The following is a 7,604-nucleotide window of genomic DNA, read 5'->3' on the forward strand; positions in this document are numbered from 1 at the left end:
TGTAGATTTGCCTTGAATGTGACAGGCGGCGGTGCCCCAACCCCCCAATCGGCCCTACCCTGAGCATGACTGAGGGTGGCATCACAACCTCCCAATCCGCCCTGCTCTGTGCATGACAGGGGGCGGCGCCCCAACTCCCCAATCAGCCCTGCTCTGAGGCCGACCAGGGGCTGCACCTAGGGATTGGGCCTGCCCTCTGCCACCTGGGAGCAGGCCTAAGCCAGCAGGTCGTTATCTCCCGAGGGGTCCCAGACTGCGAGAGGGCACAGGCCGGGCTGAGGGACCCCCCCCCACCCCCCCGAGTGCACAAATTTTTGTGCACCAGGCCTCTAGTTATAGATAAGTTTGCATTCTCTAGACTTTTATGTAGATGGAATCATACAGTGTGTGATTTTTTTTTCTGCCTTCTTTTGCCCAGCACAATCATTTTGAGATTCATCCATGTTGTAATATGTATCAGTAGATTATTCCTCTTTACTGCTGAGTAGTATTGCATTATATGTCCATACCAGAGTTTGTTTATCCATTAATCTATCAATGGACTTTGGAACTGTTTTAAGTTATTACCATTTTTAATAAAGCTGCTATGAACATTTATCTATCTACAAATCTTGTTATAGGTAAGTATTATTTCTCTTGGGTAAACTCCTTAGAAGTAAAATAGCTGGTTTATAGAATAGGTAGATATTTAACTCTCTAAAAACTGCCAAACTATTTTCCAACATGTTTATACCATTTATTTTGTTGCCAGCAGTGTATGAGAGTTCCAGTTTTCTATATAATCATAAACCCTTAGGATGGGCAGTCCTTTTAACTATTCTAATAGATATCTAGTGATTTTTTTGTAGTTTAGTTATTTGAAAAAAATCTGAAGATTTTTAAGAGCTGTGACATGGGCATACAGCAGTGCTCTATCTAGCACTATTCCCATAGCAAAAGCAAGATCTTTCTGTGGACTCTACTCAATTTCTAAAATATACTTAGTTTTGAATTATTTTAAATATTCCACAAAGATGTCTCATTTTGGGAAGCATTTTGTCAACTTTTTTTTGCAAAAACCAATTGTGTTAGAATTATTAAATGTATATACACATCTTAGCCCATGCATTTTAAAGACATATGACAGATTTAGGGACACCAACGAGTTCATATATAGGTTACTTATACTTTTACCTGAACAGATCTAATGAAACACACTGAGCTTTATCTGATCACTAAACATAAGAAACATCCACATATGGCAAAGTGATAAAGTGAAGAAAGATTCCAAAGACTAGGGGGCTTTTGTCATCACGCTGTATCTACATCCCTCCTTTCCCTTGTAGAAAAAAAGTATGTTTAAGGACAGGTCTGACTCATAAAGAATTCACTTAATAACTATTAAAGAAGGGTGGAAAATGGAGCTTGCAGAGGAGAATATTGCCTTGTGGAACAATACAGAAATAAAACCCATCAGGATGAAATATTTGTCTTGTATTTGTTTCTCTGGCTAAAATAAAATGTAGCTACTTGTTTCACACCTTAAAAATCAGAACTACACGTCCTTCATTGGATGCAAATAAACATTTTTTTTAGGGTTGAACATTTATTTATAACATATAACCTATACAAAACATCTCTAGAGCAGTGGCTGTGGGTCTGAATGGACCCTTGAACCTGTCAGCAGCTCCACCTTGCAGGTCCCTCCTGCTGCCCCCAGAGCCCAGAGTTTGCTTGGGCAGCAGCATAGCAAATACTGTGGGTACAGGCTCAGTCACAGGGTTAGATGATCTTCTACCTGGAATGACTGAAAGTTGATCCAACTGCTAGTCTGTCCCTTCCCCTCCTTTGCCTCCACTGCAGTTACGGCCACCAGGATGAAAGTAGGGTCAGGGCTGTGGACCCACTGGAGACTTGCTAAGCATAAGGTAGGGGTAATTGGCTTAGGAGAATAGGTATTCGGAGAGGTCTGATTACAATAGAAGCTGATGATCTTGGTTCAGCATTTCCAAAATAAGGACTAGGTGACTGCAGCAACCATAGAGCTTCTCAGAGGAAGAGGACCATGCCCCCTGACTTTCACCCTCCTTATCCTCCCATAAAGAATATAAGAGCTTATCCCAAGAGCCACACCAAAGAGCCCAGGGAACTCCACAGGCAGGGAAACCTTGCCCATGCTTGGAGGGCAGGGAGTGAAGAAAGACTCTCTGGGCTCCAGGGTCTAATCTCAGAGCAAGAGACTGGAGACCTGACCCACCTGATCCTCACTTCTGGGTGTGTAAGCAAGTAGTCAGCCTCCTTTTCATGGAGTCACAGCCTGGGGAACTTCCCCCTTAGGGCTGGGATAGGCCTGTGGAGACAGAACAGTTGGGGCCAGCTTTCAGGAAGCTTAGTTGGATGCTCTGGGCCCATTTGATATCTCATAGCGTCTCTTTCCAGCAGAGGAGGTGCCTCGGCTCTGACAGGGAAAAAGGTGGAACTTGGCTGACCCCACTCTCACTAACATGTACTAGGGACCTCAAACAACTAGATGGGGAGAGGGAGAAATTGGGCCCACAGGATCCAGAACAAAGGGTGGGGAGGAACTTGGGGCATAGCACCTAGGGTCCATAGGTGTTCCAGAGTTCCTGAGTTACAGGTTCAGCTGATGTAGATACGGTGGAAGTCATGGGCACCAAAGGCCACATTGCACTTGGGGCACTTCCTCTGGCGGGCCTCATAGCGGCCCTGCACACACTCGAAGCAGAAAACGTGGAAGCACTTGGTAAGCACCGCATCCTTCTTGCGTGTGTTACAGCAGGGGCAGGTCAACCGCGCCTTGTACTCCTTGATCTCCTCCTGGAGGATTTCATCAGCATCTGCATAAACCTCCACCTTCCTCTGCTTCTCCAGCTTGCGCCGCAGCCGTGAGATGTCCTCCTGAGCCCTCTTGAGGTTGAAGCTCTCTTTCTCTCGAGCAGCACGGCTCTCTGCCAAGCAAGGCTGGCTCTCTCGCAGCCGTGTCTGCACATGCTCCAGCTGCACCTTCAGGTCTTCTGCCAGCTGGGCTGATTCCACAGCCTTCCTCTTACTGAGCTCCAGGGCCTGGTTGCATAGCATCAGCTCCTTTTCCACACCTCCAAGGCTGCCCTGCAAGGCCTGCTCTTTTTCCTCCAGCTTCTGCATGGTCAGCAGCTGGGCATCCACCTGAGACTTGAGGCAAAGAACCTGCTCGCCCAGCTCATCCCTCTCCTCTCGCAGCAGCTTGTGAATCTGGTTGGCCTTGATCCGCTCTGACATCAGCTTAAAGTTGGCATCATCCTTTTCCCGCAACTGCTGTAGCAGCCGCCTATTTTGCTCTTGCATGTCCTCAAAAGCCTGACCTGTCACATCCATCTCTGACAGCAGAGCCTCCTCCTCCTGCTTGGTGGCACCCAACTTGCGCTGCAGATGTTCTATCTGTTCCTCTGCCTGCCGAATGCGCCGCATGGCATCCTCGTCTGCAATCTTCTTCCTCTCCCTCTGATCTCTCTCCTCCAATTCCCGGATGTGATTCCGTAGCTCATTGACCTCGGCCTTGATCTTGCATTCAGCTGCCATAAGCTGCACCTTATCTCGTTGCTCCTTAGGCACTGTTTTGTACATGTCAAGCAGCAGCTTCATCTCCTTCTGGCTTTCCTGGGCCTTCTTGAGCTCTGCTCGGAGACATTTGAGAAATTCGGACTCTTTCCTCTTGGGCTCCTCCACCTTGGCCTTCTCCCGATCAGCTCTTGAATATGTTGAGGCCATAGATTGGGGTCCCAGGCCAGGCCCTTCCCACTCCTGAAGCTCCCATTGGGGCCTGGGCTCAGGTTCTCGGACCCAAGAGGAGGGGCCTGGGGCCCTGGGAGTTAAGGCCTGGGCATCTTCCTCAAAGGGGACCAGTTCCTCTATCTTTGCTAAGGAGGTAGTCATGGCGGCACCAGGCATTGAAACCATCTCCTTTCTGCTTTCGTGGTCACCAATAGGGCCTGGCCCACCCTCTTCTTGCCCTGGGTCTGGAGCACTGAGACCAGAGTCCTCCGGGATAGAGTGCATAGAGCCACTGGCCTGGGCCTGGAACTTGCCAATCTCAGCCTGCACTTCCCGCAGCTTCCGTTTGTATCGCTGGGCATCCCCCTTTAGCTGGTGGTTGTGACTTTGAAGGCTGCTGATCAGATGGCGCATCTCACGGTTGATGGGCCCTGCCTGCTCATTGGCGGCCAGGTTCTGTTCAAACTCGATGCGCAGCATCTCATACTCCTTGCGTACCTGGGCCAGTGTGTCCTCCATCTGGATAACCTCTGAACGCAACTTCTTCTGCAGCCCCAACTCATCGCTCTCCATGTGCTCAATGTGCATCAGGTGTGAGTTCTTGGTGGCCAGCAACAGTCCCCGGGCCTCCTCTAGCTGGGCCTTCACTTGCAGAGACTCATTGTAAAGCAGTGAGAACTGGGCCTGCAGCATTTGGTACTCCTCCGTCTCCTGTACCACCTCCTCAGGAAGACTGCGTAGGGCCACCTTGAGGTGCTCATTGGTCCGCACAGCCTCCTGAAGTTCGACCTGGAGCTTCTCCAGCTCTGCCATGTGGCTGTTGGCCAATAACTGGTTTTCCTCTAACTCCGCATTCAGCATCTCAAACTTCTGCAGGCTGAGTGTGATCTGGCCTCCCTGGAAACCTGCGGAGCTACCAGATACATAGTAGCCAGAGTTGAGCTGCTCCAAGGCCTCTGCCAGGTGCTTATTGAGCTTTTGCTCACGCTTGTGCAGCTTCTCAATGTCCCACTGCAGGTCCTCTACTGTGGTCTCCATCTCTAGCACTTTGGTCTCTGCTGATGTCACTTTATCCTGGAGCTCAGCGTACTCCAAGGAGATGCAGTGGTGCTTCTCCTGTAGCTGGGTGGCCAAGGCCTGAAGTCGCCGGTTCTCACAGCCCAGCTCCCGGGTGCGTGCCCGAGCCGCCTCACCGCGGGGCTCACCTCCCCCTCGACTGCAGACGCGCCGACAGAGTCCCTCCACCTGGCGCTGTAGGCGGGCTGAGGCCTCGACCACCCGCGACACGGCGGCCTTGGAGAACTCCATCCGGCCCTGCGGCCCCACCTCCTCACTGCTGCTGGCGCCCTGTTTCACCGGGAAAGCCAACGCCGGCTCGCTCAGGGGGGGCCGTCGCTGCGCGGGCAGGGTCTCCCTCAGTTCTGACCTCGGCCCCCCCTGGGTCCCAGGTGGCTGTGTACCTGGCGACAGCTCCCGCTGCTTCTCATGGCGTCGGAGAAGGGCTTCCACAGTTACCTCCAGCTGGGCCCAGTAGCGGTTGACGATGAGGAGTGTGGCGTCATCGGTGGCCTGCCGCTTTTCCAGCTTCTCGATGCGCTCTCGGAGTTCATCTTCACAAGCCTGGCGCTGCTCCAGCCGCTCTGCTAGCTTCTTATTCTTGAACCGCAAGACCTTCAGGTCCATCTCCTCCGGGAGAGAGATGTCCCCAAGACGGACGGGCCCTCTAAGCGCGGTTGCGGCCTCGAGGCTCAACTTCTCTGTGGGCCCCGAAACGCACCGTTGGCCGGTTGGTCGAATGGCGGCACTTCCGGTGATAGATGGCACTTCCGGCCACCCGAGGCACTTCCGGCACTTCGGTCACCCACAACAGGAGCAGCCCGGCGCCGCCATCTTGGACTTCAGCGGCCATCAGCGTCCTCAACATTCTCTTTAATATTAGTTTATATAAACACCTAGAAGTTACTTGATGGGCATTGCCAGATATAAGGGAACAGATTTTTATCAAAGAAACAAGCCAAGCAATGTGGGGTCATGATCGCTTAGCCACATTATCTAGGAACTTGTTAATTCCTCATGGCATCCACCCTCACTTGCGGCAAGTAATAGGAAAGTAAATCTGCCGTGTTTATTTCTTGGGAAGCGTGTGTATCCGTGTAATTATTCCCTTAATAATTCCAAGGATGTGTTTCATGAAAAACCGGTTCCTTCGTGTAAAAATGATATGTAAGTACATTGTTCTCTTTGATGATTGTTTTCATTTTTAACATTTTAAAAGTATGGGACTTGAGAAACTTGGGCAATTAAGTCAGTCTGTGATGTTTGCAAACTCATTTAAAAGCACCTGACACCACACTGTCAATTTCCATCATGCAAGGATTTTAAGGTGAAATCATTAGGTAGAAGGGTCCTGCATTGTTTCATCATGTAATTCTAAAAATGAGTCAACCTTTGAAGTGAGCTTTATTCATAATAGTTCTTAGTTTGTGCGTGTGTGTGTGTGTGTGTGTGTGTGTGTTTAATTTGTGCAGCAAACATTTATTCAATACCTAGTATGAGCCTCAGATCGTATATGACAGTGAGGCTACTACAGAAACAGGACAGAGGTTGTTTGTTCTTAAAGAAACTTTATGGAAGCATCAGTATATGACTCTACATCAGAATCACCTAGAACTGTGGTCGGCAAACCGCGGCTCGCGAGCCACATGCGGCTCTTTGGGCCCCTTGAGTGTGGCTCTTCCACAAAATACCATGTGCGGGTGCGAGTACAGTGCGATTGAAACTTCGTGGCCCATGCGCAGATGTCGGTATTTTGTGGAAGAGCCAAGCTCAAGGGGCCAAAGAGCCGCACGTGGCTCGCGAGCCGCGGTTTGCATAGCCGCAGTTTGCCGACCACTGACCTAGAACATTTGTTAAAAAAGAACGTTTAAGGGCCTCAAGGGTAAGGCTTAGAAATATACATGTTAACAAGCGATTCAGCTGATTCTGATTCCTGGGAGCACATTTAAATAAGATATTGCCCTAAATAAGTCATGGGGAGGGGGAGGAGCTAATGAGGTGTCCATGTTTGATGTAGCTTGTGCCCAGGTCCAAGGGCTGTGGGCACCTGTATGGATTTTTCCCTGTCTCAGTATTAAGGACTGAGGAGGTCAGAGAAGCCCAAACTCCAGCCTGTGTTCTGACCCCCTGCCCCCAGCCCCCTCTCCTGTAATAGCCTGCCTGGCCCACAGGGTTGAATCTGCCCAAGAAGGCACCTTGTTCTCAGCCCAGAGGGCCTCTAATGGGGTGCAAGTGGCAGTTTCCAGAACTCTGTTATTCTTAACCCATCAAACAATTTTAGAGAGAAATCTAGCAATTACAGTAGAGGAGACATCGACTTTATGCTTCCAACCTAATGTGAAATTTATCTCCTTAAACAATGCCCATATTTATTGACTTCTTGCCACACTCAGCTCTCTAAGAGAAATAAGATGTTAAAGATTAATGGAGAATTTGTGCTTAAACACAGCTTTCTTGAAGGCTTAGTTTGCTTCTCTCTTCATATATTATTTACACTCACACCAGCAGTGTTGAATAAAATGTTTGTCCATAGGTCCCTCTATGCATAAAGGTAAGCTATTTTTCTAATAAAATAATTTCTTGTAAATATACATTTGTAGATTGGACAAGCCTATTTTTTGCTTTAGAAAAGTCATTACGTTGCTTTGGGAATTTTCTTTTTATTTCATCTGGAGTTTTATTGAGAAAGTATTCCTGTCCTATTAGGCATAAGGACTCTTCCCCCTTTATTCTGTTGCCAAACACCCATGATCTAACCTGGAGCCATCAACTCTAGACTTGATGCTTCCTTTTCCCTC

The 7,604-nt window shown here is 49.1% G+C and overlaps 1 protein-coding gene and 1 pseudogene across 1 annotated transcript in view; one reads left to right on the plus strand and one right to left on the minus strand.

Moving 5' to 3' along the window:
• ANO3 (anoctamin 3) overlaps positions 1-7,604 on the plus strand; it is a 129,697-nt gene that overhangs the window by 50,652 nt on the left and 71,441 nt on the right. The gene's annotated exons all lie outside the window — the stretch shown is intronic.
• On the minus strand, positions 1,627-5,659 carry LOC102424206 (annotated as a pseudogene).

Source organism: Myotis lucifugus, unplaced genomic scaffold (assembly GCF_000147115.1).
Source record: "Myotis lucifugus unplaced genomic scaffold, Myoluc2.0 scaffold_92, whole genome shotgun sequence".
Classification (NCBI taxonomy): domain Eukaryota; kingdom Metazoa; phylum Chordata; class Mammalia; order Chiroptera; family Vespertilionidae; genus Myotis; species Myotis lucifugus.